We start from the raw sequence: 23,694 nt of genomic DNA on the forward strand, positions 1-23,694 counted from the left end.
CACACATCAAGCTAAGCCATAGTTTGCTTAATCATTGTAAAACAGCCAGATTAAAATTTATAACAGTAACTGTATTAGACTTAGGTTATAATCAAGCAAAAGATGAATACGTTTAAAGCTATGGAGTTCCCACAATTAAGGTATTGCCTTGAAAATTAAAGTCTCCATAGGTTATAAATGACATGGCCTACACAAAGTATCCTCCAGACCTTCTCTGGAAGGAATGGAATGCTTGGGCCAAAATGTATGTAATACATTTGCAAAATTATGGTGGTGGCACAGTCAGCTGGATGTATTGGTATCTCTTTGCTTTCTTTTGCCACAGCCATTTTACTTCTCTTTGCAGGTCTTTGCATTTGTGATTTTCTCCATTCTTTCTCTTCTCTTCTGCAATGTCCACTATACAGACTATTTTGTCTTGCTTATCAACAATTGTTAAGTCTGGGGTGTTGCATGGCAGGGGTTTCTTTGTTTGTAAAGTACCAGACCATTATTATTATGGTTGGCCACAAAATCAGTCAAATGTTTACATTGGATTTAGCATTTTTATCAATAGAAATCACTATGGTTCATTGCACAGTTAGCCAAATGTTTGGACTGGGTTATTTATCCTCCCTTTGAGTCCTTCCAAGGATCTGGGATAGGCAGATGTTGTATTGATTGATGGTGTAAAACAGAGGCCCCCAACCTTTTGGGCACCAGGGACTGGTTATGTGGAGAGAGGTTTTTCTGCGGACTGAAGGGGGTGTGGTTTTGTATGCTGCCTGCACCCCACAGATGGGGCTTTCTTTGTTTGTACGGCCCAGTTGCTGGCATGCCGTGGCCCAGTGCCAGTCCCTGGGCCGGGGGTTGGGGACCCCTAGTGTAAAAGATATCATCGCAGGAGGTAAGCTGTTCCAAGTAAAGCTGCCTTTTGTAATTGATAGTGATTTTTTCATTGCGATGGTGTTCAAATGGTGCTCCAGATTTTTGAGATTGCACTAATAGATATTGATACTAACTTTGTTTTCTGTATGATTATTATTAAGCACCCCAATTCCTAGAGATTCTGGGTGGTATATAAATTCCAGTTGTGTATTGAAAATACATTATTGTAAATGTAAACTCTGCTGAACTGTGCCACGGTTAATAAACTTTATCAATATCCCCATGACACATCAACTTAATTCTGATACCTCATTTGGAAATAAGGTATAGTAAACCAGTGTTTCTCAAGATCAGCAACTTTAAGATGTTGCTGCCAGAATTTCCCAGTTAGCATGCACATCTTAACATTGCTGAAACTGAAAAACACTGAGGTAGACAAACCTTGGGCCTCCTTTCAGCTCAGGTGTCTGTAATGTAGGCCAAATAGCATCCTTTTTTACGATCATATTCTGAATGGTGTTGGCACTGCTCTGAATCAGCATTCTCACTTTTGACAGGTTATTGACATGTCTATATGGAACTATAAGAATGTAGAAAGATGTAAGATGGCACACAAGCACAGATTATCCCTTCCTGTAGCCACCCAACTACATCTTTGTATCCAGCTACATCAATCTTCCCAATTGTGACTTTGCCATGTCAGGACCATGGTATGTGCCTCTAACTATCAGAGCAGCTGGTGGACTGGACCAGCATAAAACTAGAAAGACTCTTAACACACTAGAATGGAATCACAATGCTAATGATTTCATAGTCACAGGATGAAAGGCAACATTTACAAAGGCCTTACGACTTCTATCTGGGGAGTACTTGGGAAACACAGTAGCTGTGATCCGTCACTTAGCTGCAAGTTTATATGACATTTACTACAAATGTGTATATTTTGAGAAAGTTGACAGTGACATCTTTATGTTTCGGTTATCAAACCTTTCATCTTTCAAGCCCCTTTGGTTCCTCATACTGTTAAGAATGTTTCAGGGTTATGGCTATTTGCACCTTCCCATTTTCTAAGTGGTGCAATGATGAGAGAAGAGCAAGTTTTTATGATCCCTTCAAGGCATCTGAAAGCTATACAAACTGAGTGATTATAGGAAAAAAAATTAAAAAGCGAGGTGCATTCTGAGTCAACAGGATTCCTCCTTATCTCTTTCCATGAGGGCTGTGTAAAGCCTTAAAACGATGACTTGATTCAAAAGAAATTCAATCAAATTTAACTTTTGAATCAAACTGAGGAGTTGAATAGAATCAGATCCCTTCAAATCACTTCAGAAAGTTTCAAGGGCAATTTGGAGACTCAGTGAATGTTCTTGCGTTGTGGTGGCTGAGCAAATATGCCACAACAGATAGTATGGCCTTTTGGATGCTCACTGAAAATGTTTGGGGTTTTTTTTTCCAGCAAAAAAAAGGGGGGAAATCCATATTTCTGCAGACAATAGCTTCCTTCATTAATGACTAATTCCCCTTTTGGCTAGAACTCATAGGGTGTTGACATCTAACATCATCTGCAGGATCAGAAACTTCCATTGCTGTCATATAAAATTGCTATGAGAATAAATGGGGAAAAAACAGAAAATGAAGATGAGAATATAGAAATATTAGAAATATTAAAAATAGGGTTCATAAGGTAAACTAGGGCCATCAAACCTTCAGCCAGACTCAGTTGTGTCTGATTCTCACTGAAGTTAGTCAGGCTTAAGTTGAAGAAGACTACCTTTTCACAATAACTTCAAGTAGATCTAAATATGGCTAACTTTGTTTAGATCATAATCTAAAAATGTATTGAACCTGGATAAAAGAAAATCGTCAAATTTTTTTGAAATCCCGCTGGTTCCTATAATAGATTCAGCCATAATGTCATTCTAATGGAGCAGAATCATTTTGACTTTGGGAACATGCAAAAGATTTGCATGATTAAAGTCTCATATTGATGGACCTTCACATGATTTACAATACCAAATGAGACCTTTGAAAGCACTGAAAAGAAAGACATCATCAGTCCTAGATCACAACAGGAGGAAAAGCATCTTCTGATCTAAAATTTGGCAGGCATGCTACTTTATTTCTTTTTTTTTTTCAGTAATGAGGGTCACTCTAGATAGGATAATGATACAAAGTATACAGGAGTATAGGAAGATTATGGATAGAATCATGAATTTCTGGTTTTCCCAGAGTTTGGAGAGTACTGATATATTTTCTCAGCTACTTAAGATTTATGTATTTTTTTTCCATCTCAATGTGGGACCCTTGGTTTATTGCTGATTTTGGCAATTGTTACCCCCAATGATTGATTGGAGAGTGGACTCCAAAGAAAATTGGGTTTGGCACTATGTGTAATATGGGTAGTATATTTGGCCTACCTGTGGCATAGAGGATAAGTAGTAAAACTTTAGTCAGATTGACAGTGAATGCTGGCTGTTGCACAGGGAACCCCCAACTTACAACCAATTGTTTAGTGATCATCCAAGGTTACAGTGGACCTTCCCCCAAAAGCTATTTATGACTTGGTTTCAAAAATCTGATGTTGCCTCCCCCCACAGTCATATGACTGGATTTTGAGGTTTGGCAACTGGTTTGCATTTATGGCTGTAGGTAGTGCCTCATAGTCATGTAACTGTGATTTACAATGATTTTGTCAGAAACTGGTGTTTCCTTTCAGTTTCCAACAAACGCCACCCCAAGTCGAACAATGGGTTCACTTAACAACCACAGTATTCATTTATGACTGCTGCTTTTGCTTTATAACCACATTTGCTTTACAACCACCACAAAAAAGGTCAGAAAATCGGGCCCAGTCATGTGTTGACTTAACCTTCATAATTTATGCCTGTAACTGTGGAGCTCAATTACAGTCATGGACTACAGTCTTTATCTTTTTCCTGAAAAAAAGACCATGAAAAAAAGCAAAACTAATAGAGGAAGTCACACATGTCTACATGTTCATGTCTACAATCTCTCCCTTCTTTTCCTCTAAATTGAACCCAGAATGAGATGGCTACCCTTTCTGGATTTTATATAGAAATGGGAGTTTCAGGTATCATGAAAGTTTTTAACCCTTCTTTTAGAATGAGGAAATGAGGAAACAATTAACTCTACATACATGACATTAATAGGGTTAAAACAGTTACATGAACTACCAAGCTATTAATTATCTACTCTGCTTGGGGGAAAAATGTAACTATACAGTATGGCAAAAGAGAAACGGTTGCATTATCTTTCAAATAGCTGAACACTGGTATCCTTTGGTCAATTTGATTGGTTAGTAGGATATTCCATGGACAAGGTAAATCCTAGAGGACAGCTGAGCTCAGCCTTGTGTGCAAGCAAATGTTGACTATTTCAAGCAAATGTGATTATCCAAACACTCAAAGGTCCTCTGCCAAGTAAAGTTGATAGACACCTGTGAAATTGTCAACAGATAAGTAAAGAAACCCACCAATTGCCTGGACCAGTTATTTTTTTACATTGAAATATCAAGATGTCATCAAACCGTTGATGTTCAGCAGTGACATACATAACCTTGTTTGGAATCCCATGGAAACTTATTTATTCTTTTTTTAGGCTCCCACACAGCAAACAAGAACAAGGAGAGAGTTGGCATTTATACTTCTCTTTCTCTATATATCTCTTTTTAAAAAAGATTTTCATTGAAAGCAGTGAAAGGAAGATAGATGCCAGCTTTCTTCTTGCTCTTTTTGGCTGTGCAGATAGGAGCCTAATAGGGCTCTGATCCTATTAGAAATGCCAGTGTGAGAAGCCTCCAAGAAAATGAATAGGATTGCTCTGCCCTGGACTTGGCTATTCACTTATTCTCACTCAAACCTCTTTAAACTGAGTCTGCTGTAAATATAAAACAAACTTCATCCAGGTCAATAGGGTCAGACTGTTCCCAGATAACCAAGCAAGACTTTTCCCCATACATCTCACATGGACCTGCACCTCACATGGGTTTCCAACTGGGAATGAATCTGTTGTGTATCAGAAGTTGAGAGAGTTAGCAAGGCTGTAATAGTGGTTTCACATTTTGATTTTTTCCAATTTGCCAACTGATTTTTCTCAATTTTTTCCCAATTTTCCCAATCCAATGCAACCCCTGACCACAGGAAAATTAGATTGATGCCAAAATTAATTTTACAATGAATTAAGATCAGAACTTGTAAGAAATGACCAGATCCTGAGGGAGGGGTCAAACAAATCCTCAGTCTTAAGCCCTTTCACATTCACAAGAGATCCAGCCATCCTCAAATTCCCTTGACTCTTATCTACTGCCAATTTGCCTTGACCATCAGTAGTTCAGATTCTTGTTTAGAGGCGGAATGAAATAAAGCGTATTCATGAATGAAGGGTGAATATACCTGTCCTAGGATAATGTCGCAGGATCCAATCTGGGTCGCTCACTGGAACCAGGGGGTTTTCTTTTCCGAGCTTTCGGATTCGTGCTAGAACCCCATATTCAGAAGATGGGCTCCCACACAAGTCCGAAAGCTCAGAAGACAAAAAAACCCTGGTCCCAGTGATGTGGAAACGTGTATTCATTTGGGACTTAACCCTGGCTCCTGATTTCTTGCCCCCAACAGAACCTAAATGCCCCCAAATTTGCCCAGAGGCCCAAACTTCTTATAAAACACAGCAATAGCAGTTAAATATTTGCATCCATTTCATTTGTCACTTTCAGAAAGTTTAAGGCTCCTTTTTTCTAAAGTGTTAAATGCTCTCTTACACACACACACACACACACACACACACGTAATATCTGTAGCCTCTTTATTAGTAGTTTGAGTAACAAAAATAAACTGAGTGACAATGTATTTCTGTGTTAATATCTCCAGGAACAGGTACTGACTCCCAATTACTAAGGCAATTTATTCAGTATCTTCATTTTTAAAACTTTTTTTTTTAAAAAAAACACAAAAATATTTTCAAGCATAATACATGGATATATATTACAAGGAAGAAAAATGTTTTGATGCCAACATCAATAAATAAAAAGAATTGTCTTAACTTTCGTTGCATTGATGGATTTTAGAAGCTCTCTGTGGTGATTATGTTAAATTTTTTATCAATTCCCTTTCATGGGAGGATTGGACTATTTATACAAACAGCAAGAATGTTCTCAGAAAGCATAACACATTCTGTAACACCAGAAAAAAAATCACAGAACCAGAGATGAAACAGCAATTATTATAATTATTAGTACTCGTGGAGTGCTTCTTGCTTTCACACAATGATACTTAACATGTACTATATAATGTCACAATAATATATTACAAAAAAAATCTATTTCTGCTAAGAATCAATCACTGGGAGCTATACTAAGAATTAAAAGGAAATGCATGCAAGTGGGCAGCTCAGAGTAGAAACCACTATAACCAGTATTGCAGTTTTTTAGTGCTGGGTATGAAAAGCAATCCTTGGTTAAAAGAGGAGCTGTGTTTGGTTTAAAAGTGACTTAGTTCACATATTACCAACTGATTAGACCACAATTGAGAGGTCCATATATTTCATTGCACCAGGAACCAGTTGTTGATAATGCAGCACTCATGGAGCCAACGCACACAAGATGTCCTTAGAAGCATCCATGGAACCACAACTTTAAAGACATTTTCCCCAAAATTTGAAACAGTTAACCTCATGAAATCAATACCACTCTCAACATTTTAATGTTCTTACAAGAAATCTAATAATAATTTGCATGTCAAAAAGGTTTACATTTTGAATGTACAGTTGTTGATCCTTGTCACCAACCTTGGTTTGGAAATCCTAATTCTTGGGGACATAAGACATTGAAGTCAAAACCACGGGGGGGGGGTGTACTTTAGCACCATGTCTGTAGCTAATCAAGATTTCATACTTTGGAGGAAATAATTAGTACAGTAGAGATTTCCATTTAAAGATATTGTGCAATCACCAGCCTCATAGAAGGAATCTACAGTGATGCTTTGGTACTCGGCATTAATTGGTTCTGGGAGGTGTGATGAGTACTAAAAAGAACAAGTCCCAAGCAAACCATGTGACTTACCACGTAAATCTTTGTTTCAACCAGAAAGAACTTTCTGTCTGTCCTTTTTACCATGTCAGCAACCTTCCCATCATGATCAACTTCCTGACCTCCCTCTGTGGCCATCCCCCTCCTTTTGCAGCCACCTTCCCAGGATGGCTGTCTGTTCCCCACAGTTGTCCCCCTCATCCTATAGCAGTGTGTCCGGTACTAAACAAAAGCCGAGTATTGAGACATCATTTTCACATCAAAATGCATCGGATACCAAATTTGTTAAGTTTTGAAGCAGTCGGGAACTGAGGTATAGTGGGTTGCAATGTGATATTCATCACTTTCAACCAGGAAGTAGGAATATCTCCCTCAAGCTTAGTTTCACTCTTTTGATTGCATTTTCTCACCAACAATGCAGAAGTTGCTTGCTTTGTTTTATTCAGTCTAGCCTACAAACCTGCTGCTTCCAATGGACTCTTATCCAGGCTTGATCTTGCTAAGCTTTTCAAAATCTGGTCTTTTAAGAGCACATCTGATTTCTTTTTTTAAAAAAAAAGCAAAACAAATTGTTTTTCTTCTATTTCTTTTCCCTTTCAATACCATTCATTTGTGCCTTCCAGTCAATTTTAATTCTTGGTGACTGCCTGGGTGAATCCATGCAGTTTTCTGGGCAACATTTTTGGAAGTGGTGTCATGGGTGTTCTCCCTGGGCTGAGAGGCAGCAGTTGACCCCTGCTTTCAATGGTGGGATTCAGCCGGTTCGCACCACTTCGGCAGAACTGTCAGCTAATTTTTTGTTGCCCAGGCCCAGAATGGACTTCCGGAAGTGGCATCCACACAGAGAATCGGTTGTTCACATATTTGAATCCCACCACTGCCTGCTTTCATACCTACAGCAGAATGTCCAGCCTGGAGCCTTTAACTGCTGCATCAAAGTGGTTCTCTACGTTATTTATTAAAGTGTCCTATAACCTTGCTGTAACAAAAGCAGAGAAATGATCGAAGAATTCTACTTCATATCATTTCCACCTTTAAGAAAAACCCCAAGGAAGATTAGGCATGCCAAAGTTTCAAAATGGGATTTTTTTTAAAAAAAAATAAAAATAAAATCTAGTTTTATTGTCTTAATTACGTTTTACAATCAGTTTTTAATAAGGGCTCAGGTTGTAAGTTTTAGCGATATATTTTGAAATGTATAGACAGAGCGACTTCACATTCTGAAATTGGAATGATGTATGCTATTTTATTGGGTATCATCTAATATTTCTAATAGTATATAAAAGATTAAGCCGACATAGTGTACCCAAGCTTACTCAAATTGGCTTGAGAGTGATCCTTCTTGTTGAAGACAATATACTCTGCTGGTCTAACCAGGGAATTTAATTTCCAAATTTTGATTAAGTGATATGATGGAGTACAATTCCTGTAATTTTTCAAAGAAATGAACCTTTCTTCCTAGTCCCAGGATGTTATCTAAACTTAAAGACTAAATTGTAACAAATTACATGTTAGAATCACATGTTATTTTGCTGGGCTAATGGGGTTGATTTAGTATAAAGAGGGATAGGAATATTTCCTTCTCTATTAAGGGGTGGCTATGAGATTCTCCAATGCTGCCCCCCCTCTGCAAGGAGGCAGGACCTATTCGAATAATCCACCCTTGGTGACTAATGGATCTGCTTGGGTTCCAGAAGGAGCTATGGGATGTCCTGAGGGTTCTGCTGCATGGCTCTGTGGAAGCTTTGGCCACAACCTGGAATCAGAAAACGGCTAAGGACCCGGACAGGATTGCATCTATGCACCCTCTCGTGGCCCATCACTCCTGAAATTCCCCATAGTTTACCAAGGAGCTGAGGGTGCTGAAAAGTGCCAAAAGATAGCTAGAGGGCCACTGGAGGAAAAGAATAAATCCAATCAGACATGGGTCAGAGCTGCTTTTAAGGCGTACGCTTTGCAAATTAAGAGCAGTGAAAGTCACTATTTCTCTGCCCCTATTGCATCTGCAGTGTCACCCAACAGGGCTGTTCAAAGTCACTTGGTCCTACCTTGAGAAGGAAGGCTTGGACGATCATTTACAGGGTTCTGCAGAGGAATTAGTCAAACCCCTGATGGATAAAATTGCTTAGATCTGTCCTCGGTCTGAGACTAAGCATAAAGTAGGTCCATTGGAGATGCCCAGGACAGACTTTGTGAAAAACTGGGGGTTGTCCTGAATTTGCAACTCCTGATCAAAGAACAAGTGGCAGTTGTGGCTAGGAGGGCCTTTACACAACTTGGTGTTGTGTGTCAATTGCATCTGTATCTGGGTCATAAGGCCCTGTGCACAGTCAATCATGTCCTAGTCATCTCTCGATTGGATGACTGCAATGTGCTTCAAGAAAATACCCTTGAAGAGTATTCAAAAGCTACAGCTGGTGCAGAATGCAGTGGTACACACAATTCAGGGGGCTAAGGAGGCACATATAACACCATTGTTGCATGAGGAGCAGTAATTATCAATTTGGGTCCAATTCAAGCTGTTGATTGTTACTTTTAAAGCATAGGCCCAGGGTATCTGAGGAGGAGTCTCATTCTAATGAAACTAGCCTGCCCCACTTAAGCCAGTGGAAGAGGCCTGCTATGGATCCTGTCTGCTAAGGAATTTCAGCAAGTGGGGTCACGGTGAAGAGCCTTTTCCACTGTGAATCCCAACCCCGTGGAACACTCTATCACCAGAAGTGAGAACTGACCCCACCTTTTGGCCTTCTGGAAAGTATTAAAACTTAATTTTGCCAGTTGACTTGGGACCACATGGAGGGCTCACTGCTGGAGATGGTTGATGGGGTAAGAAGACATCATCATCATCATCATCCCTTTATTATCAAAGTATAATATGAATACCGTGAAATTGGCTGAGCCTCCCTCCGTGCCCCCCCTTACCACAAACTCGTGGTGACTACAAACCCCCAACTTATTTCACCCTGTGAACTAATTGCACATCACGCTGGCCTCACAAGTCTGTCATGCATAAAGTTATAAAGTTATGTCCCATTCAGAAGCCTGACAGCCCATGGATAAAAGCTGTTCTTCAACCTGTTGGTACAGCTGGCTATGTTTCTGTATCTCCTACCCGATGGTAGGAGAGTAAAAAGGTATGAACCAGGGTGTGAGTCATCCCTGAGAATTTTCCTCACTCTGCCAAGGCAACGAGCCCTGGCGATGTCATCCAGTGGAGTCAGGGAACAGCCCACGATGTCTTGTGCCATGCTCACCTCTCTCTGCAATACCTTCCTGGTCGCGGCTGTCAGGCCAGCATACCAAGCCACAATGCAATATGTGAGAACACTTTCAATAGTAGACCGGTAGAAGAAAGTCATGAGTCGTCGAAGACCTCATCCCCATCCCATCTGACTCCTTGTTTCTGGTTTTCTACATAGTTTTAGAATTTTAATGCACATAATTTTAAAATGTTAAATTGCTTTTCTATTTACCTTTTTATGTCCTAAAAGCTGCCCTTCCCTTCCTGCAAATAAAGCAGAAAGAAATAGGTGAGGGTACATCACTACTGAAATTAAAAGCTCCTTCCTGCCTCTCAAGGTTTGCAGCAAGGGGGGGTCTATGACAATTTGCCATGGCCAACTCACCATGGCCATATAGAAAAGAAGTAAAAAGAGAGACAACGTGAAATGTGAATGACAAAAATTAAAATAACTTTTAAATTGTTTTAAATAGTTAAATTGGATTGTTAAATTGTCCTGTGGTGAGTTGTCCAGTGGCAAATATCCCATGGCAAGTTGATGGTGGTGAATTGGCAGCAGAGGGTTGGCTGCAGTGAGTTATCCCATTCCGGCAGCAAGCAACCAATGACTATGAACAGTGAAATCAGGACTTGTGAGTGGCAGACCCAAAGCATGGAACAGCTGCAGGAAGAAAACTTTCCCTCTACAGTGGAAGGTGAGAGCAGGACATGCAATCATGCTTCAAGGAAGTACTATGTTCCCATCACGAAGTGAACTGCTTTGAGAAGGCAAATGCCATTGCTTGGGAAAGTTGATTTCAGCACAATGGCAGCTTAAAGTGTACATTCAGGCTTAAGTTTCTTGTTAATGGCTGTTGGGAAGTGAATAAAAAAACTGAACTGGACTTACTTCTGAATGGTAGGTATTGATTTCTTCAGCTTCAGACAGAAAGCATTCATCTTACTGAGCCATAATGGGGTTGCTGGATGTTGCCTTAGCATATTGTGTGAGCAGACACAGTAATTTGTAACCTAGGATTCATGGCTGGGAGCGTGACTGAAACCCAGCTGTGACTTATTCAACCAAAGATGATTAAACAAAGATGGTTTAGCATGTGTGAATCCAGTCAGAATATTGATGTTCTGATATCCTCATCCTTGCATTCAATTATTGTACAATCGTATAATTCCAGTGCAAATGATCCCATATATATTTATGCATTCATTTATTATGTATTCTTTATTCTTAAAATATGCACATCAATTTTCTCTTAAGAGCTTTCAAGATGGCTGACAACATGCATTCTCATACACATCTCTCTCTCATACACATACACACACACACACACACACACACACACAAACCCTAAACATTTCTACAAGCAGCACAATACAAAAATTTGTATTCTCCATTTGCAATACAGCCATTAAAATAATAGCTCCTTTACAGTGAGCACAATTAAATGCAGCACCTGAGTACAAAAACATTAATATCTAAGCAGTTCCCCTGGTAATGTAGTTCTCTGATGGAATCCTACTGAACTGTTCCAGACTTTAGAATGATCTAAGAAGAGTTTTTGGCAAGCACATGCCAAGGTAAAACACAAATGAGACAAAGCCTCACTGGTATCTCCGTGTATCTACATTTTTAATTTATTTATTGTTATTTTTTTAATCCTGCCTTTACTGCTTTATCACTAATTCTAGGCAGTGAACATACCTAATACTCCTTCTTTTTCCTATTTTCCCCATAACAACAACCCTGTGTGGAAGGTCAGGCTGAGAAAGAGTGATTGGCCCAAAGTCACCCAGTCAGTTTTTCATGCCTAAGGCAAGTCTAGAACTCACAGACTCCTGGTTTTTAGATCAGCACTCTAACCAATCTGGTTTTCTAAATAACTCAAGGTGGTAAACAGACCTAATACTTCTTCCTCCTCCTTTCACCCCCACAACAACCACCTTGTGAAATGGTTTGGGCTGAGAGTCACCCAGCCACCTGGGTGGGCGTATGAAAGGCGGGACTAGAACTCACAAGTCTCCTATTACACCCATCATTGCACTCCCTTCCTAGAGGTTTTGCCCGAGTTGGGGAGCAAGAAGATCTCAAGTATTACAAAAGAATGTGGGGGCAAGATTTTACTGCTTCTCACTTTATTCAGAAATGTCAGAAACTATATTATATGTTTGTGTCACAGAATGCTATGGCCATGGATAGTGCATGATTGTTTAGAGAGCTTGTTTGCTACCTGCATATACCAGACAAAAGGTGCATGCCACTATTGATGCAAAATTATTATAGATTATCGCCAGTTACATCTGACTTGATTCTGAGATGAAATAAGTTAATTAATCTGGTAATTAAAATTACTTGTTTGGCTAAATTAATAATGAATAAGACTGACTGTAATAATTACTAATTTTGAATGATTGAGTTACCCATTTTTTCATTTATTGAAGTATCTTCTGCTAACCTTTTGTAAAGGCGGGGAATAGAAGAGGTATGGCAAATGTATGAGAGTGTTTGTAGATTGCATCTTAGTTTCATCCACGTTGGGGTCAGTTTTAAATTTTATAGGCATGTCATCCTTTTTTTTTAACTCTTGTGACCGAACTCGTGGAAAAATCACAACAAATTCTTCACTGAAGAGCCCAGTCACTTGAGGGACTGTAGATATGGTTGCACTCAGACTTTGGTCCCTTTTAAGTATATGGGACATGTCAGAAAGAACCAAATGATGAATCGGATCCAAGCATCAGAGATATAGGTGTAGATTCATATGTCTGAATAAATCTACAAAGACTTCGGAATGTATATGAATCAAGAGCGATCAAGAAAATGCAGATAGGCTTACAGTGAAAACTAGTCACAGAAATAGAGTAGAAGGGCAAGGCATCTATCAGGGACCATGAAAGGGAGGTGAAGAGACTTTGCCTCCATGCCCCCCCCCATTTCTGAGTTCTTTCAAATCCCAGAGACCTGGATTATGGCAGGTTTATTCCTTCTTTTCCTGCTTAGCCCCTGCCAGAAAAGATGCTCTCCATCATTTTCAGGCAGCAAGAACTTCTGCATCAAATAATGTACATCAGATAAATTCATATTCTATTTATTCAGCAAGGTCTATTTCAATAATGTGTTGGCTTGGGATGGCAGTTCAATTGTCTTATTTATTTAGCAGCCAATGGGAACTGTAGAATCTGATAATTACCCCTTCCTATTTCTGTAAATAATATACTTGTACCTGTTGGAATAGACAGAAGGGATCAGCATTTATTTCTATTGTGTAAGTGTGTGATTATGTATTTTGCTTATCACATTTCCTCCCAATGATAAAAAGAGTCACATGCATGCTCATCAAATCAAACAAATGATTCCACTGGGATTCCAGTGGGCAAGAAATGAATATGCAACTTACTTTCAATAATTAAATAATCAACCTATCTCAAAGGATTCTCACATTCTGTGGCATTGCAATCACTATGGGTTTACATGGTCAAAACTGTCAAAACTTATTCCTACTTTGTTTGCATAAATCTGCAGATGGCTTACACAAGCAAAATTAAAAACAAAATCACAGATAGGTTTTGACAGTACTTCCATTTTGCTTGGGCAAAGATTTATTATTATTTTTTAAAAAATGTTATTTCCCATCTAAGTTCTTTTATCCCCCATTGAAAATCCTTGATATAAATGAAAGAGAATTTAACCAGGCTGTGGAAGGGGGAGGGGGAAGGGGAGCATAGCTTAGAATTACAAAAAAGAGATTTTTTTTAAAGATAACCGGATCCATTATTTCTTAAGAACACCAAGTTCAGGACTTGTTTCAAGTGGTTTCAACTCAGTCCTTGGAACAAAGGCAAGATAACTTGTATTATTTTTTAATAACGGTGGTTACTCAACCGTACTGACAATCTGAGATTTACTTCCACATAGCTCAGTCCTCTTGTGTGTTTATTTATTTGTAGCAAAAAGATCTCTGCTTACTGGGTTTGCATTGCAACAAATTTGTGTTTATATGAGTACAACAAATCTTTGTGTATGAACACACATGCAAGAGGGTCCCTAAAGACAGATCAAGTTCCCTGATGTTAGTGCCGGAGGGCACATCTTATCTCATCTATCCATTCATTCTCATTCCGAGCAGACACAAGTGAAAATAAATGGTTGATCTAGGCCAGGGGTGTCAAAATGGATGCATCACGCCCAAAACTGCGTCCACCCCATTGCCGGCAATGGGGGGAAAGTCACAACACGTCACGACAGGTCATGTGATGTTGCGAGTTTGACACCCCTGATCTAGGCTCATCTAGGACCCATCTAATAATTAAAGTGAAACAACAATTTGTTGGAAATTAATAATCACCTATTACTGAATAAACTACAAAAAAACTCCATTCGCTTCCTTCTGAGTAGCAGTTATAGAACAAAAACACCTGTAAACCAAATTACTCTAACCAAAGTTATGAACAAATAAACCAAATTATAAATATTCCATTTATTCATCAAGGTCTATTTCAATAATATATGAAGCCAGGGAATGGTACTCAATCTATTTACTTAGTAGCATAATTTCTCTGGTACACTTAGGGAGTATCCTATGGCTTTGGGACTATGTGGCAACAGTGGAGAGGGTTATGGGGGGGGGGGGAGCTTTGAGTCTGTGTTGATTCCTGGTGTCTGCCTGGATGAATCTCTGTAGTTTTCTTGGAAGTGGTTTGTCTTTGCCTATTTTCTAGGATTGAGATAGAGGAACTGGCGCAAAGTCATTCAGCTGACTTTGTGCTGAAGGTGGGACTAGAACTTGTAGTTTCTAGCCTTAATCACTGCACCAAACTAGCTCTTTAATGCAATGAGAGTGAGGCAACAATTAAATGCCTTGTGAGGTCTGCTGACTAGGTATTATTTGGTTGGATGGAGCATTTCTCCATTCTTGGAAAGGTGTCAGTGGTCAAGGTCTTTCAGCTTCAAATTCAGATGGGCTGTAGGCTTTTTGGAGGATGGTGACCTATTATCAAGTGTAGCAAAAGAAGACTATGTTATTTTCTGAACTGAAGAGTTGATGCTCTTCATCTGTCTTAGAGTCCATGGAAATCATACCTGCATGAAATTTATTTCCATCAGGCCAGTCATGTCTCTTCTGCTTCTTTTCCCAGTCTTTACTAATCATCTAACTTCTTACCAATACAAGAAGTGGCAAAGACAAACAGATTCCCCACATTTTAATGCTGCCCTTGGATAATATTGGAATATGGGGAAAATACTTTTTAAATACATAATGTAGCAAAAGGCAACTTAATGCAGTGTCACTCAAGATCTGGGGATAAGATGAAGGCAAAGTCATAGGAACAGGGCAGAAAAATGTCTTGTTATTTTGTGCTGTAGTCAGATACAAATAAAGAAAATCTGTAACTGGAGAAAAGGATCTTCTGAAGGACTAATGATAGTAACTCAGCCTTATGCAAGCAGACACCCAAATGCTGATTACTAGTATAGCATACAGAGAACAAGCTGCATGCCATCAGACATGCTGCTGTCCATGGTGCTGACGTAACATTAGCATTGGTTTCTCATGTCTCTCTAACAGATGGTGGGATTTAATAATTCGTTAGGGAATTGCTCCAATTTTGTTGCTCCAATGTTGCTTTTGATTTGGTCTGGCTAGTCTACAGCCCTATTTATTGCCCATCACCACCACAGATTGGGTCTACAACCCCTTTGCGTCCTCAGAATTCTTCTGTTTGAAGCTCTAATTAATCAGATACTGGAATAGAGAAAGCTGATGACACATTTAGTGAAACAGCAAAAGATGATAAATTTGATATGTGCTCAAATATTGAAAATGGATGCAGATTTTCAATTCAGATTCTACTTACCATTATTCCCCATGACTTTTAAGGTGCAGGAGTGTAACGTGATTAGGAATTTCAGAAAAACCTGACATTTTCATGAAATGTGTGCCTTAGATCTCTTGTTTCTTGCACTAAATCAAAGTCTTTTAGTGCCTGACCTGAAAGTTTTACAATCTATATATAAAGATGAAATTTGATTTTGCATATGTATATTTTTAATTAACATATATTTTCCCCACAAACACACAGACCAAATAGGCAATTAATTTATTGCTGCAACCATAGAGCCGGCATAACTGAAACCAAGATGAATTTATAGCAGAGTCCAATTAAAATACCGTGAAAACTTTGGGGAAAAAAATAACAAAACCTGCGTCCATCGCTTCTCCAATTTGGCAAATGGCAGGGCAAGAAAAGACATTTTAGAAACCTCACCGGACAACTAATTTTGAAAGGGGAGGAACCAGTGTACCGCTTTAACACCTTGTTTGGAATGCAGAAAATCTCCAAAGTTATGGATGTATCCAATTAAAAATATCTCGGACATCTTTGTAAATTCCTCCCTCTCATTTAGTAAAACAAAAACCTACCAATTCTGTTTGCTAGGAAGAAACATACCTCGCCCGGGAAATCTGTCCTTTCCTTTTTTAAGCTGGATTGGCGGGGGAGGGGGAGGACATCAAAATGTAGCTCTTTCAACTCAGTTTGACTCAAACAAATGTATGTATCACACCCTTCATTGAAGACACGTGGCTCTCTCTTCAGACGGCCTGCCACTCTCCCCACACTTGCTTGGGAGTAAATCCTGCCGAACAAAGTTCTGAGTAAGCATACGGCGGTGCTAAAAAATGCGCAAACGCTTGGAGAGCTGGGGGGGGGGATTCCACTTCACTATGTCTCGGCACCCCGCCCCCGGTACTTTGGACCTTTTCATCCCCCGACGAGCAGCCCTCATCCTCGGCGCCACCAGTCCATTTGTAGTTGGCGGTCTTCTCGGTGCGGGAAAGCCCAAGCTACCAAAGCCGACCAGGCACCCGCAAGGAAGTCCCTGTGCAGGGCAAACGTGGACCTCTCTGCCCCGAACTTACTTTTGCCAAGCATGTCGAGGAGGGCAGGCCCTGCGCACGTGGGAATCAGTACCGTGGATTGCGCCACTAGACTCCTTCGCTCGGACTCACACCCGCCCATTTCCTCCCGCCCCCATTTCCCCGCAAGTACGGTATGCTTTCCTAGTTCTGGCGCAACTTTTGGGGAACGTTGTTACCGCTCATGATATTTTTCTTTTTTAAGGAGGGAAAAAAAAAAGCAATAACACATCAATGCAGAGGAAAGAAAGTTCGCAGCGGGCAGGAAGCGTCCGGGCACCCGGCGTCATTTGCAGCTAGAGCCTTCCAGGGGGCGAGCCATAGGCATGCCCAGACTGCGCGGCTCTTCGGCGGCGGAGACCGGATTCCAACCTGGGCTGCAGCTCCGGCTGCCGACTGGCCGCCGAACGCGCCGCCTCCCGTCGCGGAACGCTCGCTGGCTGGCTGGCAAGCCTGCGCGCGCTGCCTCGCCGCCTTTTGCCCCGCCGGACTGCGCGTGGCGCTGCCGGAGCGTGGCGGGCTGGCTCGGGCCTCCCGGAGCCCGGTGCGACTGGCTGCCCTTAAAGGGGGGGGGGCGCGCGTGGCGGGGAGGCCGGCAGATCGGTCCTAAGGAGGACCTGGCCTGAAAGCGCGCTTTTCCCTCAGGGCTGAGCAGGAGCCCAGCAGCCTTGACCTCGCGCTCTTTCCGATACTGCGGGCAGATCGACGGCGGGGGAGCCCATCTCCCTGCCGGAGGAGGTGGAAGAGAAAGAGGCGTCGGGGAGGAAAACGTGAGTATGGAACCGTTTGCTTGCGGGAAACTCAAGTACGATCTAAGCCGGGTGAGCCTGCACGAGGCTCCGCCAACGTTTGGCCCCTTTTCCCGCCGTTGCAGTCTGGCCGGAAGAAGGTTTACCTGGGAGCGGGTCCCCCTCCCTCCCGTAAAGAACGGGACTTGTTTGAAATAGACCTGTTTAGGACCTCGCGCCTTCTTTCTTTCTGGCCCTAGATGGAAGACATAACTATTTCGTTAGTTAGCCCGGCATAGCGCAAAGTATCTATTTGCAATTATTATTATTATTATTATTTTGCACGCGAATATTCGGAAAGGAGGAGGTAAGGAAAGCTTTGGCATATTTTCCTGGAGGCAGAAATAACCCTACTGGAAAATTTGTCTGAGGCAGGAGCCCCCGCGTAGTGTACTTTAGCTGGCGGAAGAGACGTGCAATCTCTGCGCGTGTGTTCCACCGCGATGTAGATATCTTCGTTCCCATCTCTTCCAAAACCACCCTATCTAATTTGGAAAAGATTGGGAAGAAACGGGGAGGGGGTGAAGAGAGGGAGGGGAGACGCTTGGCACGCTCTTTATTTATTTATTTTAATTTATTTGCTTCCACGATGAGTTCTCCCCGTTAGCTTGGAAAGCAACCGTAGGAGGGAGGGAAGAGCGAGCGACTCGCGCGTAGGCGAGGGAAGAACGACCCCTGCAGTTGCATTGCGGAAAATCTCTTTTCCGTTGCTGGGAATTAGCGGGAGCCTGAGCTGGGTTTTAAGGTTTTTTGTTTTTTTGTTTTTTGGCAGGAGACCCGGGTTTGGGTATTTCCTCCTCTCCTCTGTAGCTGTAGGTGAAACGCGGTGCAAGAAACCTGACGGCCGATGCGATGTGTCTTAATCTCTTTGTGATCGTTTTGTAGCGAGCTTGAAGGAAAAAGAACGTCGGGACGGCGGCGCGGCTGGCGGGGGCGATGTCTCGCTGAGGTGTGCAGAGAGTTTGGGGACAACTTGGCGTTCGGGTCCCCGAGAATCGAGACTTTCCGGAGCTGGGAACTGCCGGTCTCTTGTTTTTTGTCTATGTCTTGTTGGGAGGCCTGGTGGATATTGCTTGCTTTCCTGAAGGAAGAAGAAGCTGGTGCTGGCGGTTGCCTCCTTAGTCTTTGGCGGACGGCAAAGGAAGAAAAAGGATCTGGCTTGAGCTGCACAGCGACGAGAGAGCTCGGACATGTGTCAGCACATCTGGGGAATAGAGGCTGCGAGTCCAAAAGGAGATTTTCTGGGATTGCTCAAGCTGCAATATTGATCTTTGCTGTGTTTTTTCACCGAGGGATGCACTTGGCATGAGAATCGGAGGATGGAAATTGTTTGGGAGGTGCTTTTTCTTCTGCAAGCCAATTTCATTGTCTGCATTTCAGGTACGCAGCAAAAACAGAGCAAACTGGAGGAGAAATGCTTGCCTTGCTGTCTCTGGTTTGCCTCTCTTCCTTTTCCTATTTAGCTGTGAGGGCAAAAAGTGGATGTGTTCAAAAGGGACGGTGGCGGTTTAAATTTCCAAAGTGTGTGTGAATGGCTCCGGCAGCCCCCCCCCCCCAGGTTGCCTTTGCCTTTTCCCATTCCCGGTTGTTTGGAAAACTGTAATGCAGCTGTCGTCAAATGTTTTCCCCTCCTTCAAACTACGGTTTTCTATTTTATTTGGAGGATGACCTGGGGACAATAAATGAGTGCTGTGTTTCCTTAAAGTTGCCCAACTTCTAGTTCATTTTGTTTTGTAAAAGGTTTTGGAGCTTGCCAAAGCAGTGGTTTAGAAACTGGATAATTGTTGTACCTATCTCCCACCCACGGATGTTTTTACTCCAGAGAGCCCCACTCCTGCCTTAGCTGGAAATTCTGATCTGGTCCTTCTGCTTTCTGATATTTCCTCCTCGTTTGGCTGAAGGCAGGTGACTCCACTTGTCAAAGGGGATCCTGTCCAATTAACAGAGGAGGTTTAGCTTGGTGTCAGGCGTTAAGGATTACAGCAATTTATTTTGGGGGAAAGCGCACCCTTCTATTCAAAAGCCTTGGCTGCTTCGTTAATTTGTCACTTTGCTCTTGCTGGAATAATTATGTTGCAGTCAGAGAGCAAGAGGGAAGGGATGCAGCTGATATCTTTGGAGTTTGAGGCACTTCCCTTTCTCCCTCCTCCCCCCCAAAAGAAAATCCTGGTTGCTACTTCCTTTCCTTATTGGCAGGCATTTTAAAAACAGATGACCAGCAGGAGAGAGATGCAAATAAGCCTGGCTATAGGGATCAAAAGGGAAAGATTGGGGGAATAGGGAGAATATCTGTGCCAACCCACCCAAAACCTAGGTCCTCTTCCTGCCGTCTACAAGCATCCAGCCTGAGGTTCTTGACTTAAACTGAAAGTCCTTTTCTCACTGCGCTGGCAGCATTAACATTTAATTGTAGACCTGCCATCCATTTTAGAGCAAGCCATCCTCTGTGCTCTGACAGCCTTTCAGCTCCCATCACTTTGGCTGTTTCCTTATCTGAACAGAAGTGCTTGTCTTGTTCCGTTCCCCCCCCCCCAGGCTCCACTGCTCCTTTGAGTGATGTCATAGGAGGAAGCGATCTCTTAACACATCTCCCTCGCCTCATGAACCACTCCTGCAGTGTTGTCTGTTTATTGCATCAGAGCATCAATGTCCCTCTTTAACTCTTCCAGTGGAAGGACAGAAATACATCTTCCAAACAGTTGATGCTTCTGTCTCCTCCTCCTCCTCCTCCTCCTCCTCCTCCTCCTCCTCCTCCTCCTCCTCCTCCTCCCTCTGGAAATTGCTTTCTGGCTCCCACATTCCTCACCAGCAATTTCATTTCTCAGGCACAAGTTCTGCAATAGATGAGATGGACAGAGGACAGGTCTCTGTTGCCCATGAGGAACCTAAAAATCACCCTTCACCTGTTTCCTGTTCCTCTTAACTACTTCATTTAACCCATTTCTCCACTGTTGACTTGCAGCGTCTCCCAGTGTATAAAGCTCGTCCTCGTTAGTATTGTAGTGGCACAAGAATGGTTGGATGACTCTTAAACAGTGTCAGAAGTTGCAAGAGGGACTGCATGAACAAGATGCAGCAAGTTATCTTCTTTGCTTCTTTCTCATACCCGTACCTTTCCTAGTCTGTTTCTTCTGTGGCAACCCAGAAAGCCTTCTCCACTGTATTCCATTGCTGTTACCGTAAGTGGTAGGGATACTGACACTGCAGCTAGCATTCCCTGGAATTCCACTGCTATCTGCTAGGGCAAGCACTGGGTTGCAGGAAGTAGCAAAGCTGTTTCTCCAGCCACCTTAGGGTGTGCTAGGCTTGCTTGCATTTGCCGCTTGCCCGTTGAAGGACCACCTCCCACTCACTGGACTGAGCAAGCCTGAAATTTTAGATTTTGCAGAGTCCATACTTGTAGGAGCTCCGCCCCAATCCTAACATTGTCCAGTGCAGATGGGAATTCTGGGATGCCCGGTGAGCACTGCTTGTGGCTTGAAGTTACATGCACCCAGGAGCTCCACCTGGAGGGCTTACATCAGAGCTGATGGCCATGCTGATGAGTTTTTCAAGCCAAGGATCAGCTGGCTAACCTTCCTCTTTAAAGAATACTGTCTAGCCCGGTGGGAATAAGGAGATCCCAGATGTGAAGAACTGCAGAAGAAGAGAAGCAGAAAATGGATGGGTTCTTGTGGCGTTCAGGAGCCAACAGCAGAGGAATATTTTATGATATCACTCTAGGAATGTGTTATCTTTTTCAGGATGTGAAAACATTAGTTGATACTGTTCTGGGGGGAGGGGGGAGAATATAGTGAATCTCAGTCTGTTCCTATTCATTGGCCAAAGAGCTTTAAGTATTTCTGAGTGCTCGATTCCAGCCAATTTAACTAGCAAATTGTCACCTGCCCCCTTTCCTTCCCCTCAGACTTTTTTTCCTATTAGCAAACCATACAGGACAATTTGTATACATGTCTTGAATCAGTAAATTTTATTTCTGAGGAAATTAATAAAACACTTTTTTCCCTAATAGAAGATGCTGAATTGACCACAGCTTGTGAAATCTACCTACTCTTTTACCTTTTTTTTTTTTTTAAAAAAAAATATTGCTATAAAACTTGTATTTTCTATGCAGTTTGGGGCACAGTTAGGGAATGAGCAAAATATTCAAACATCTAAATAGGTTGCTTAGGATCTTCAATACTCATGAGTTATTCAAATCATTTATTTCGGAATTCATACACGGGGGGGGGAGTTAGCAGGGGGATTTGAGAAGCATATTTGAATAATGGTCTCGGCTAAGAATGAGGAAACAGTCCATTCACCTGTTTAAACAGGGAAATAAATTGAAGTCAAAGTGATATTTTTGTTGTTCCTTCTCTTTGAATGATAGAAACAAAACAAATAATACTACTAACTGCCTTTTGTTGTTTCTCTCTCTGCATGGATCTTATTCAATAATAGTGCAAGAATTTATGTTCTTTATCTCAGTATATGCATAGATGGATTAACACATGAGAAGGAGCAGATGAAGCCCTGTTATAGTTAACAGATGAAATGAGTACAGCAGTCTAGATTTCCTACTGTTTCTTTTCATTTCTTGTGTCATATTAGTATCTATAACAGGAATACATTTTAAGAGAGTCTAAGAATAGATCTGAATAATCTGGTTGCAATAATAGCTTTCATTTCAAGAAGCCTTTTATTTTGGACAATGCAATTTTCATTCCATAAAGTGTATCAAACACACCATTGCCAGTTATTATTAAATTCTTTATGCCTGTTTCAGCTGACAAACTGTTATGGAAATTTGGGGTACAAAATAACTGTAGCCAAATCACCTGAACCCAGAAGATTTGTGAAATGTTTCCTATATGGAGGACCAGAGTAATTGCAATATTATTATTTGGTATTCCCTGGTTATTTATCATGGCTTATTTGCTTCCTTTAAATGCTTAGTTATGCTGCAGATAAATTGTTTTGAACGAGAAATAAGCTATCTCTCTCTCTCTCTCTCTCTCTCTCTCTCTCTCTCTCTCTCTCTCTCTCTCTCTGTGTGTGTGTGTGTGTGATTGTGTGTGTGATGCTTGTGTATTGTCCTGGAAGCTTGTAAAAATGTGTGTGTGTGATGCTTGTATTGTCCTCAAAGCTTGTTGAGATTAATTTAGCTTACAAGCCAATTTACGATTTTCAGCTATTTGAATGCTAGATAGTTTTTTTTTTAATTTCAAGTCATAAAAAGTAGTAATTTTGCATCACTTTGGGACTAAATGATCATCAGAATGGAATAATGAAAATCGAGAAGATGAGGCTGAGATGATGACTTGTGTGTTTTGAACCCTGTAGAAAAACCTGACTTTCTGGGAAATCAATTGCAACCTCAGAGGAGACTAGGATGCTATAGGATAACATTGTGAAATAAATGTATTGCCTAGGAAACTGTAAAAAAAAAATGAAATGATCAGACTCCATCTGGTTACTGATCCCTGAGTACTTCAGATAATTGTGATAGTGAGAAAAGGTGTGTGGGATATGTTACGTTGTTACTTGCCCAGGTCCTTCTTCCATGTAATGTCATAACACATTAATTAGTAGCAACATTCCCAACTATAGGTGGGATGCTTCTGTTCACATAATATACAGGCTGACACATTTGTACAGGCATTTGTTTTGCACCAGTCTTGAGTAATTTTTCATGGTGTTAAAAAAACAGGTAATCAGGTGCAATGGAAAACATTAACACCTCTTCTTAAATGCTGCCAATAGCTAGCATGAATATGCCAGGACTTGAGTCATTCTTTAAGCATTTGTATTGTTTCATTTTTTGGGGGAAAAAAACCACGTAATGATACAACAGTTCCTGAT

At 41.3% G+C, this 23,694-nt stretch overlaps 1 long non-coding RNA gene across 1 annotated transcript in view; it reads left to right on the forward strand.

The window, feature by feature from the left end:
- Positions 1 to 17,330: 17,330 nt before the first annotated feature.
- Positions 17,331 to 23,694, forward strand: part of LOC120310612 — an 82,608-nt gene continuing 76,244 nt past the window's right edge. Inside the window, exons 1-2 of the long non-coding RNA XR_005557413.1 lie at positions 17,331 to 17,832; positions 18,736 to 19,230. This is a non-coding gene — a long non-coding RNA (uncharacterized LOC120310612). The remainder of the gene's footprint in view (positions 17,833 to 18,735; positions 19,231 to 23,694) is intronic.

The sequence above is a fragment of the Crotalus tigris genome, unplaced genomic scaffold (genome assembly GCF_016545835.1).
Source record: "Crotalus tigris isolate CLP2741 ecotype Arizona unplaced genomic scaffold, ASM1654583v1 scf7180000018230.699579, whole genome shotgun sequence".
NCBI lineage: Eukaryota > Metazoa > Chordata > Lepidosauria > Squamata > Viperidae > Crotalus > Crotalus tigris.